At 46.6% G+C, this 12,374-nt stretch overlaps 1 protein-coding gene and 1 long non-coding RNA gene across 9 annotated transcripts in view; one reads left to right on the top strand and one right to left on the bottom strand.

Annotated features, from left to right (window-relative positions):
• LOC112543864 (cytosolic beta-glucosidase) overlaps positions 1–12,374 on the bottom strand; it is a 97,232-nt gene that overhangs the window by 38,885 nt on the left and 45,973 nt on the right. For 3 of the 7 annotated variants that reach the window (XM_075930642.2, XM_075930659.2, XM_075930651.2), the window contains exons 2-3: positions 11,455–11,566; positions 11,270–11,360 (exon numbers count right to left, since the gene is read on the bottom strand). The exons of 2 other annotated variants lie outside the window; for them this stretch is intronic. The gene's annotated coding sequence lies outside the window, so the exon portion shown is untranslated. The remainder of the gene's footprint in view (positions 1–11,269; positions 11,361–11,454; positions 11,567–12,374) is intronic. 2 more of the 7 variants (XM_075930646.2, XM_075930653.2) reach the window with 1 other exon arrangement.
• Positions 1–12,374, top strand: part of LOC112543863 (uncharacterized) — a 32,855-nt gene that overhangs the window by 8,683 nt on the left and 11,798 nt on the right. Inside the window, exon 3 of one of the 2 annotated variants that reach the window (XR_003087139.2) lies at positions 138–198. The exons of the other annotated variant lie outside the window; for it this stretch is intronic. This is a non-coding gene — a long non-coding RNA (uncharacterized LOC112543863). The remainder of the gene's footprint in view (positions 1–137; positions 199–12,374) is intronic. 2 annotated transcript variants of the gene reach the window in all.

Here is a 12,374-nt window from a genome sequence, read left to right as displayed (position 1 = left end):
GCAGTGTTCTGGTTCTTTTCACACTTCTGAGAGGCTTCCTTCCTCCTAGAGTGAAAGTATAAAGGTCCCTGCTAACTGAAATGTGTGAAACTTCAAACAGGGCACGCTAGATGTCACTATTGTAACTTATTTTTCAGGCACTGCAAGAGCTGTTTTCCCTCTCTGGATTACAATAAACATATATTGATTTATGCTAAGGTCAGTATCCCTGCTTATTGGACCACTGAGCAACATATGCTTTCTGAGAAATTCACATGCTGGCCACCACACCCAATTCTTTGTAATTCGAACTTGTGTTACTTTATTTGCCTTTTCTCTTACCCTTTGATCTATAAACCTTTTCAGGTGTTGATCTATTCAAAAAGACCTACCACTGCAGTGCATAATGTACATTAAAAACTATATATATATATATATATATATATATATATATATCACTGTAAATTGGACAAAAAATTTACATTGCCTAAAAAAGACATATGTACAGTTATGTGCAGTCATTTACCAAAACCAGTTGGTTTGTTTTTAAATGAAATAAGTAACTTTTAGCAAAATAATCAGTATAAAGTTGTAGAACAGTTGAATTACTTCTAAAAGTGCACATTAGAGAGCCACGCTGTGCTGATGCAATGTAAAATAAATTGCTTCACAGCAGGAGTGCATTTTCTCAAATATCTTTCAAAGTTTTGCTCAACACTTAGAGCAGGGGTGAGCAGTAATTTCTGAAGAGGGGCCACTTCACAAATTTTGGAAGTGGTCTTGGGCCATCCCTAAAGGGGCAGGGCCTCGGGCAAAAGGGGGCTGTTCCCTTTAGGTGCGGCCCACCCCAGCAGGGAGAGGAGACTTTGTGTGTTCCCTGCCCCCAGACCCTGATTGGCCTGTAGGTGTGGTAGCATGTGAAGTCTTTACCCCCCTACCTCTGCCCTGCCCAGGGCACACAGCTCCTAAAGAGAACCGCCAGCTGTTTTGAATAGCTGGTGGTTCCTTCTAGGTGCTGTGTGTCCCTGGTGGTAGGTGGAGGCTTTGTGTGCTCCCCCCACCGTCAGGCCAATCAGTGCCTGGGGGCAGAGGAGTGCACCAAGTCTCTCACCCCCGTCCCCATCCTGCCAAGGGTGCATGGTGCCTAGAGGGAACTGCCAGCCATTTTAAATAGCTGGTGGTTCCCTCTAAGTGCCGCATACCCCTGGCAGGGGAAAGAGACTTTGCACACTCCCCCATTTCCAGGGTTCGAGGGAGCCAGACCAACTTGATTTCATGCAAACCTGCTCCTGGGTTCGCATGTGGCCTTTGGTGGCAGGGGTGGATGATAATGTTGAGGGGCCCAGGGCAGTGCCACAGGGCCAGGGCAGCACAATTTTGTGCATGCGCCTCGGCAGCAGCCAACTGGAAGTAGCATTTTGTGCATGCGCCTCAGCAGCAACCGACCGGAAGTAGCGTGCACAGGGTGCGTGCGTGGGGCCTATTGAAGTGCGGGGCCCGGGGCAACCACCCCACTCGCCCTGCCCTATATCCACCGCTGTTTAGTGGCCAGGCTGGCAGCTCTCCTGCCATAGATGGCCATGTTCCTCCATCTAGTGTGGAAATCATGGATGTTGGGGGCATCCCCCCCCAAACCTGAATAAGGTCCATGATCTCCACCCTGGACCAGGAAGGCTCCTGCCTTCTCTGCCCCATCAGGCTCTTAGGAGCTGGCAGACTGCTCCTGGGGAGCGGTGGAGGGCTGGCTGCCAGTGGCTTGCTGGCTCATGTTTTGGGGCCACTGGGTCAAGAGCCCCGGTGGCCACTGCTGACTCTGGGCTGGCAGGCTTGGAGCTGGCACAGACACTGTGGCCAGGGTCTACCCCTTTAATGGCTCCAGGGCTGGGGGAGAGGAGAGTAAGTTTTCCTGGTTGTTGCCCCCTATTTCGAATTAAGTGTCTACACAGCACTTAATTCGAAATAGCTATTTCAAATTTGGCGTTACTCCTCATAGAATGAGGTTTACCAAATTTGAATTAAGTGCTCTGCTATTTCAAATTAAATTCGAAATAGCAGTTTGCATGTATAGACGCTATTAAAGTTAATTTAAAATAATGGCTGTTATTTCGAATTAACTTTGTAGTGTAGACATACCCCCAGAGATAATATCCCTTAAATCCAAAAGAACTAACAGGGAATGAGGAATACACAGGTTCCAAAAACATGTGCTCACATATGACACTGTCAAACATCCATTCTTCTTTAAACATTTTATACAAATGAGAAAAAATGATTGAATAGATTAGCAACTCTTTCTGTGGAAACAACCTTCTTAGAAATATACTGACACAATTTTTAAAGTGTTAATTTAAGTTCACAATGGTTAATGGCCAAATAGCACCTTGCAAGATCCAAGAAGGTGAACATTAGGTGTAAGCTATAAAACTCAGTATGGGACATAATAACTCTTGATTAAAGGGTATGAATGAACTGGAATAATTATGTATAATTTTATAACAGCCAACATTATACTAAGTGTCTCACAAAGATAGTAAATTGCACAAAGTCCCTGCCTGGTAGAACACAATGTTCAGTTTCATACAACATAATATGTGGGGAATTAAATAATTTTAGTGGAGAAAAGGCAGACAGTTTTATCTGGAATAAGAATACACAGCTCTGTATAACATTAAAATTAGGTTCTTTTAGAAAGAATCACTATTGACTCTTCTGGGTGTTGCAAAAGACGTAGGTCATAAGGAATGATCCAGAAACATGGAGGACAGTGACATGGAGAACTAGTTCCAAGGGGGTATCCTAGGTATAAAAAGTGGTATGGAAAGGGGCCTGGATGCAGTTGTGGTAGGGTAGAAGTATACAGGTCACTGAAACTGCTATCATTAACCAGGAGACTGGCATGGAGTGATGAGATAAATTATGCTGGAAAAAGTAGGCAGATGCAGAGAGATACAGAGCTAGGAAACCATCTCTCAGGCCCAGTAACAGAAAGGGGCAAAGGGGGCAATTGCCCCAGGGCATGGTTCAAAAGGGCCCAGAGCTCCTGGCCATTGCTGTTGCTACTGCAGCAGTGGTGGTAGCCAGAGCCCTGGGCCTCTGTGAATTTCCACTGGAGTGCCATGCTGGGCAATACATATAGCTCTGAGGGCTGGGCAAGACAGCACCACAGTCAGGGCAGCGCTAAGGGCTGACTATCCTCAGCCCTACCCCTTACACCTGAGGCCCTGCCCCTTCTGGGGATGAGGAGCCAAGCCGCCATCCCCCCATGCTTTGCCCCTGAGCCTGCAGTAGCTGTTGGTACCGCTGCAATCTTTTCTTGCCCCTCTTACCTGTCCTTGGACCAGCCAAGGAAAAAAACTTAGACAAAGGGTGAACTTGAGCAGTACTGAAGCTAGTTTATTAGTACAGATTTTTAACGGTATGGCAGGACACACACATATACATCACATTCATGCTGACAGTTTGGGGGCAGGCTGCAGGCAGTGAGAGTTACTTTTGATTTCACAGATGGCTGAAAATGGCCAGGTGACAGCCCCCCCAGAAATTCAGCCATAAAGGCGTTGAGGGGCCCCTGAGATCCCTTCGGGCTCTACTTCTTCTGATCTTTTCCTGGGCTTGGCCTGCTGTTACATCTTTCCAAGGGAAGACAGACCCACCTATCCAACTGTCACATCCATGTAAATATTTTGCAGAATTTTTCCTTAGTCATGAAAGATATTATATGTTGTTTTGCCTTATGATTGGTGGTTCTCACTCACACGTCCTCATGCACACATTGACAAATTACATATTCATAAGCATGAATACAATTAATTATATTAAGCAACATGGCTTTTCCAGGCAGACTGCTATCATCGGGCATGTGCATAACAGGAATTGCCTAAACCACATTTGTTCAATAAAACAGGAAATTTGCTTAAACCACAGCTAAAAGAGCTAGAAATACAAGAGATGTGGGGAGAAACATGGGAGGGTCATGTCCAGCCAGCTACACACCAATGTGAGGTGTGTGTCTGGCTGGCTAAAGCCCCTATTCTGTTTTGTATCAAATTGTTCCAGCCTCACTCCCAGCCTTTTTTCCCCCCACTCGAGCAAACCCAAACCAATGTGAAATCCAATATTCCAGTGTTTTGTCTGGAGTCTAATAAAAATCCAGTGTCTAGAGCTGAATTTAATTAGCAACTGTGCACATCCATACCCAAAATCACATTAATAGAATCATAGAGCAGGAAGAGATCTCAGGAGGTCATCAAGTCCAGCCCCCTGCACAAGGCAGGACCAATCCCAACTAAATCAACCCAGCCAGAGCTTTGTCAAGCTGAGACTTAAACACCTCGGCTGCGTCTAGACTGGCATGATTTTGCGGAAATACTTTTAACAGAAAAGTTTTTCCGTTAAAAGTATTTCCGCAAAAGAGCATCTAAATTGGCAAGAATGCTTTTGCGCAAAAAGTGCTTTTATACAAAAGCATCCGTGCCAATCTAGACACGCATTTGTGCAAGAAAGCCCTAATGGCCATTTTAGCCATCGGGCTTTCTTGCACAAAAAATTAAGGTGCCTGTCTACACTGGCTCTCTTGAGCAAGTATTCTTACGCAAGAGGGCTTATCCCTGAGCGGGAGTGTGAAAGTATTTGCGCAAGAAACACTGATTTTGTGCATTACAAAGTCAGTGCTCTTGTGCAAATTCAAGCAGCCAGTGTAGACAGCTGGCAAGTTTTTGCACAAAAGCGGCCGCTTTTGCACAAAATCTTGCCAGTCTAGGGATAGAGATTCTACCACTTCCCTAGGTAACCCATTCCAGTGCTTCACCACCCTCCTTGTGAAATAGTTTTTCCCAATATCCAACCTAGACCTTTCCCACTGTAACTTGAGACCATTGCTCCTTGTTCTGCCATCCATCACTACTGTGAACAGCCTTTCTCCAGCCTCTTTGGAACCTCCCTTCAGGAAGTTAAAGGCTGCCATCAAATCCCCCCTCAAGACTAAACAAATCCTAATCTCTCAGTCTCTCCTCATATACCATGCGCTCCAGCCCCTTAATCATTTTGGTCGCTCTCCACTGGACCCTTTCTAATGCACACACATCGTTTCTATAGTGGGGGCCCAGAACTGGACACAATATTCCAGATGTGGCCTCACGAAAGCCAAATAAAGGGGAATAATCATTTCTCTGGATCTGCTGGCAATGCTCCTCCTAATGCACACTAATATGCCATTAGCCTTCTTGGCTACAAGGGCAAACTGTTGACTCATATCCAACTTCTCATCCACTGTAAGCCCCAGCTCCTTTTCTGCAGAACTGCTACTTAGCCATTCAGTCCCCAGTCTGTAACAATGCTTGGGATTCTTCCGTTCCAAATGCAGGACTCTGCACTTGTCCTTGTTGAATCTCATCAGATTTCTTTTGGCCCAATTCTCTAATCTGTCCAGGTCACGCTGGACCCTATCCCTGCCCTCTAGTGTATCTACCTCTCCCCCCCTAGCTTTGTGTCATCTGCAAACTTGCTGAGGGTGCAATCCATTCCCTCATCCAGATCATTAATAAAGATGTTGAACAAAACCGGTCCTAGAACAGATCTTTGGGGCACTCCACTAGAAACTGACCGCCATCCTGACATTGAGTCATTGATCACTACCCATGGGGCCCGACAGTCTAGCCAGCTTTCTATCCATCTTACAGTCCATTTATCCAATCCATACTCCCTTAACTTGCTGGCAAGATATATTGTGGGAGACTGTATCAAAAGCTTTGCTGAAGTCAAGGTATATCACATCCACTGACTTTCCCATATTCACAGAGCCAGTTACCTTAACATTGAAGCTAATCAGATTGGTCAGGCATGACTTGCCCTTAGTGAATTCATGTTGACTATTGCTGATCACTTTATCTTCTTCCAAGTGCTTCAAAATGGATTCCTTGTGGATCCTCCTCCATCATTTTTCCCTGGACTGAGGTAAGGCTGACGGTTCTGTAGTTCCCTTCTTCCCTTTTTTAAAGATAGGCACTACATTTGCCTTTTTCCAATCAGCTAAGATCTCTCCCGATCTCCATGAGTTTTCAAAGATAATGGCCAAAGGCTCCACAATGACATTTGCCAATTCCCTCTGTACCCTCAGATGCATTAAATCCGAGCCCATGGACTTGTGTATGATTAGCTTTTCTAAATAGTTCCTAACTTGTTCTTTCCCCACCAAGGGCTGTCCACCTCCTTCCCATACTGCATTGCCTAGTGCATTTGTCTAGGAGCTGATCTTATCCGTGAAGACAAAGGCAAAGAAAGTATTGAGTACTTCAGCTTTTCCCGCATCATCTGTCACTAGGTTACCAACCTCATCCAGTAAGGGCCCCACACCCTCTTATTGCTAACATGCCTGTAGAAACCTTTATTGTTACCCTTCACATCCCTTGCTAGCTGCAATTCCAATTGCGCTTTCACCTTCCTGATAACTCCCCTGCATTCTTGAGCAATATATTTATACTCCTCCCTAGTCATCTGTCCAAGTTTCCACTTCTTGTAAGCTTCCTTTTTGTGTTTAAGCACACCATGGATGTCCCTGGTAAGCCAATCTGGTCGCCTACCATATTTGCTTTTCTTGCTGCACATCAGGATGGTTTCTTCCTGTGCCTTTAATACGGCTTCTCTAAAATACTGCCAGCTCTCCTGGACTCCTTTCCCCTTCATGTAAGCATCCCAGGGAGTCCTGGCCCCTGATTGGTTCCTTCAGCACTTGTACCAAGAAGTTATCCCCAGCATTCTCCAAAAACTTCCCGGGTTGTCTGTGTACTGCTGTATTGGTCTCCCAACAGATATCAGGGTGATTAAAGTTGCCCAGGAGAACCAGGGCCTGTGATCTGGAAGTTTCTCTCAGTTGTCTGAAGAAAGCTTCGTCTACCTCATCCACCTGATCCGGCACTCTATAGCAGACACCAACCACAACATTACCCCTATTGTTTACACCTCTTAATTTAACCCATAAACTCTCAACAGTCTTTTCTTACTCTAAGTACTGGAGCTCCGAGCAGTCATACTGCTCTCTTAGGGTATGTCTACACTACAGCGCTAATTCGAACTAACACATCCAGACTAAAAAACTAGTTCGAATTAGCGTTTTGCTAATTCGAACTAGCATGTCCACAGAGTGGACCCTGAACCGGGGTTAAGGATGGCTGGAAGCAGTGCCGGCAGGGCATCAGATGAGGACTTAGAGCGTGGAGCTGCTGTCTCAGGCTAGCCGAGGGCTGTGCTTAAAGGGACCCGACCCCCACCCCGGACAGACAGTTCTCAGGGGTGCCCCGCTTGCAAAGCAGTCCTAGCTTGGATTGCCCGGAGTACCCACACTGGGCACATCACAGCACTCGGTCATCAGACCGGCTGCACTTGCCGCAGGCTGCCATCTGGGGAGAGGGGGCAATTGGGGGGCTGCAGGAGAGCTTCCACCCCCAGAAGCCCGCAGAGCCAGCCCAGTCCTCCCCATCGAGGGCTCGTACCCCATTCCTCCCTAACCTCCTTCCACTTACCCCTCCCTAGCCCCCCTTCCTGATGTACAAAATAAAGGACAATTGTGTTCAAAAACAGAATCTCTCTTTATTGAACAAAACTGGGGGAGACTGGGAAAAGGAGGTGGGAGAGGGGAAGAGAGAGGGTGGGAGACGGGAGGGCAACTACAATGATGAGGGGTTTGGAACAGGTCCCATATGAAGAGAGGCTAAAGAGACTGGGACTTTTCAGCTTAGAAAAGAGGAGACGGAGGGGGGATATGATAGAGGTCTATAAAAGCATGAGTGGGGTGGAGAGGGTAAATACAGAAAAGTTCTTCAGTAGTTCCCATAATAGAAGGACTAGAGGACACCAAAGGAAAGGAATGGGTAGCAGGCTTCAAACTAATAACAGAAAGTTCTTCTTTACAAAGCAAATAGTCAACCTGTGGAACTCCTTGCTGCAGGAGGCTGTGAAGGCTAGAACTAGAACAGAGTTTAAAGAGAAGTGAGATCAATTCATGGAGGTTGGGTCCATGGAGTGGTATTAGCCAGGGGGTAGAAGTGGTGTCCCTGCCCGAAGTTTGTGGAAGGCTGGAGAGGGATGGCACGAGACAAATGGCTTGGTCACTGTCTTTGGTCCATCCCCTCCAGGGTCCCTAGGGTTGGCCACTGTCAGCAGACAGGCTACTGGGCTAGATGGACCTTTGGTCTGACCCAGTACGGCCATTCTAAGCTCAGGGCTCAGGGTCGGGGGTCTCAGTGGACCACCTTGATTTTCATGCAAACCTGCTCCCGGGTGGCCAGGCTGGCAGCTCTCCTGCCCTAGACGGCCACTTTCCTGTGCCTAGTGCGGAGGTCATGGACGAGGTCCACGATGTCTGCACTGGACCAGGTGGGTGCCCGCCTCTTGCGGTCCTGGGCAAGCTCCCGGGAGCCGCCAGCCTGGTCCCAGGAAGAGGGGGAGGGCTGGGGGGCATCGGGTGGCTGGCTCGAGCCGTGCCAGGAGCAGGGTCTGCTGGCTGGGTGCTGGCAGGCTTGCACCTGGCACGGGCACCATAGCCAGCCCGTGCCCCTTTAAGGGGTCCGGGGCTGGGAGGGGGGCAGTAGAGTTTCCCTGGTGTTGGCCAAAGCGGCCACCAGGGAAAGCTGGGGCAGGCTAGCCTCCCACTAGTTCGAATTAAGGAGCTACACACCCCTTAATTCGAACAAGTAAGTTCGAACTAGGCTTAGTCATCGTGGAATGAGGTTTACCTAGTTCGAACTAAGCGCTCCGCTAGTTCGAATTAAGTTCAAACTAGCGGAGCGCTAGTGTAGCGCCTATCAAAGTTAATTCGAACTAACATCCGTTAGTTCGAATTAACTTTGTAGTGTAGACATACCCTTACATACAATGCAACTCCTCCTTCTTTTCTCTTCCGCTTTTTCTTCCTGAACAGTTTATATCCTTCCATGACAGTGCTCCAGTCATGCAAGTCATCCCAACAAGTCTCTGTTATTCCAATCATCGTTCTTCAACTGGGCCAGGGATTCTAATTCTTCCTGTTTGTTTCCCTGGCTTCTCACATTGGTGTACTAACACCTTACATAACCAGTTGATCACCCTGTCTTCTCCATCCGAATCAGGGTCCTTCTTTGTTGCTCGTTCCTCCTTGTGATTCTTCCCAGTGTCTGACTTCCTCACTTACCTCAGGGCTTTGGTCACCGTCCCCCAAAGACCTAGTTTAAAGCCCTCCTCATTAAGTTTGGAAGCCTGCCCGCGAAGATGCTCTTTCCTCTCTTGGTTAGGTGGATCCCATCTCTTCCTAACAATCCTTGTGTCCGGAACAGAGTCCCATGATCGAAGAAACCAAAGCCCTCTCTCCAACACCACCTGTGCAACCACGCATTTACTTCCACAATTCGACGATCCCTACCCAGACTTTTTCCTTTAACCTGAAGGATGGACGAGAACACCACTTGTGCTTCACATTCCTTGATCCTTCTTCCCAGCGCTACATAATCAGCTGTGACCCGCTCAAGGTCATTCTTGGCCCTATTGTTAGTTCCTACATGGAGAAGCAGGAAGGGATAGCGATCCGAAGGTTTAATCACTTTCGGAAGACTTTTGGTCACATCCTGAATGCGTGCTCCCGGTAAGCAGGTCTGAACGGCAGATGAATGACTCAGTCCTTCTTAGGAGGGAGTCCCCGACCACCACCACCCGTCTTCCTTTGCGGTTGGTGGTCGTGGAACCCCTATCCCTAGGACTACGCATCCCATGCCTTCCAGTTGATGGTGTTCCCTTTTGATTTCTTCCCTGAGATGTCCCTGCCAAAGCATTCTCCACCGTAGTGACTGTGGAGAGAGCCTGAAAGTGGTTACTTACCTCTACCGGGATGGGGGATACCGGAGTTGTCCTTCTTCTCCTTCTAGAGGTTACATGCTGCCAGTTTTCTTCCTTGTCCTGTACTGCCCTGACTGGCTCTTCAGCCAGCTGTGCATGCAGGATTAAACACTGCCTTCTATCTTGGAAATCTTCATCCTCTCCGATAGAACATAGGGTCGATACTTGGGTCTCCAGTCCTCTAATTTTTTCTTCCATAATGGTGATCAGCTTGCACTTAGTGCAGATGAAATCCCTTCTTTCTTCTGATAGGAAGACAAACATGGCACATGCTGTGCAGGTAACAACAGCAGAGCTATCACCATCCATACCTAACTTCCTTCTGAGAGATTCCTCAGTTGTTATTAAATGCCTCCTTGAAGGGCAGGAGTGTAGTGAACAGATGTTAAAGAATTGCCAGTGTCTCTCACCCCCTTCCCAACTCCCTCTCCAAACTCCCTGTTAACAACCCCTGTTCACAAGCTCCCTGGTCACTGACTCACTCCTTTATAAAGCCCTAGAGTGCCTGATAGCTCCTCCCCCTGATTACGGCTCAACCAATGAGTAGAGGCTTCTAGATTTCAAACCCTGATTAGAAGCTCACAGTTTCCACTCGCCAGCCACAGCACACACTCCATGATGGCGGGGGGGGGGGGGCGGGGGGAGGAGAGGGAGAGAGAAGGGGATTCCAAATCAGGCTCATTTTTGTTTTTAAACTTGCAGACACACAAATACAGATGGATGGACTGAAGCCAGGCTTTCCCAAACAAGACTGAGCAGGTCCTTTCTTCAATGTACCCCATAGGGATTTTTCTTATGTTTCAAGAGCTAGTCACCAACTCAATTAAATATGTATTTATATCACTAGGCAGGTGAAAGAGGCTATTTGGGGATGCTCTCCCTGTCCAGGACTGCCCAAGCTTCCCCCCGCCCTACACACACACACAGGCACCTTTTAGGGAGGATAGAGGGAGGACACACTGTCTAGAATGACCCACAACTGTTAGGGCCTACCTCAGAACAGACACTCAAATCTGGTAGTGTGTTCTATAACCTGAAGTATTATACCAGTCTTCCTATGGAGTCTCAGACAGTCTCCTTAGACTTTCTAGTTTATCTTGCTACCTAGACAAACTTTAGCCTGGTCTACACTAAAGGGGAAAATTGACTTAAGATACAGAACTACATTAATTATGTAGCTGGAGTGAACATATCTTAAATCACATTTTTGTACCATCTGCACAATGGGAGGTCAACAAGAGCAAAAGCTTCCATCAGCTTCCCTTACTCCTTGTGAGGAGCAGGACTACGGGCACCAATGGAAGCACCCTCTCAGTTCATATTAGCGGATCTTCACTAGTCCATGAAATCAAACATTAGAAGATTGACCTTCAGAGGGTTGATCTTCTCCATAATATAGTCAAGCCTTTATTAATAAACAGTCACTTACACCAAAAATCACACAATGTTCAGACTGTTTCCACCTCAATGTTCAGATTTTATCCTTGATCTTACACTGAAGACAATGCCTGTAGGTAATCCTGTAAAAATTATTGAAATATGTATTAACTAGGAAAAAGAAATCAGAGTTATTTACAGGTTAAAGTAATCAAACATACACACATGAATAATTACCAAAATATTAACAGTGGTAGAGTTGAAATAATCTGTCCATTCAAATTTGTTTTTCAGGGTAGACCCAGACTTAATTTTTAGGGATCTCTGCCACAGTTTAGAGCTTCTAACCCTATCAGAGCACAAAATAGAAAAGAAAGATGAACATTTTCCATTTATCTTTGTTTTATTTACTTCATTCAGCTTTCAAGTTCAGATGATAAGCTTTCTTCCATATAGCATTTCCAAGATTCAGGAGGGCCATTAACCAATTGTTTTTATGGTCATGTTTCTTTATTGACCCATATGATTTTGATAATGCTTGGAATGGGCAGGGGAAATGATTCCAGTGCCTAGGTTCACATGTTTGGAGCAAATATTTTCAAAGTTATAAAGCAAAACTTACCTATTTTCTTATAGCAAGTGAGATTTATGCATGCAACAATTCACACGCACTTCCTAGGGTATGTCTACACTACAGCGCTATTTCAAATTAACTTTTTTTAATTAGTTAATTCAAAATAAGCTAAATCGAAATAACGCATCTGGACACAAAATCTAATTCGAAATAGTGTTTTTCTATTTTGAAATAGCGCGTCCACACTGATTGGACGCAGGGGGGCATTTAAGGGCATCTGAAACTGGTTCCAGCAGGGCATCAGGTCAGTAGTTGCTTTGTGTGGCTGCTGTTTGAGGCTATCTGAGGCTCATGCTTAAAAGGACCCCTCTGGACAGCCAGTTCTCAGCTTTCCCACTTGCTTGCCTACCCTGCTGAGGGACAGCAAAGTGTTTTCCTCTCCACCTGCTTTGGTTGCTCTCATTTGGGACATGGCAACACTCGGCACCATGGAGCTAGAGCTGCCCCTGGGCACTCTGGTGCTCCTGTTGAACGTCTTGCTGCATGCCTCACAGCAATTACTGGAGGCTGCCTGGCACCTTCT

Source organism: Pelodiscus sinensis, chromosome 4 (assembly GCF_052426305.1).
Source record: "Pelodiscus sinensis isolate ZL-2025 chromosome 4, ASM5242630v1, whole genome shotgun sequence".
In the NCBI taxonomy this organism is placed as follows: Eukaryota; Metazoa; Chordata; order Testudines; family Trionychidae; genus Pelodiscus; species Pelodiscus sinensis.
The sequence above is the reverse complement of the archived record's forward strand: the minus strand, read 5'-3'. Positions and strand labels throughout refer to the sequence as shown.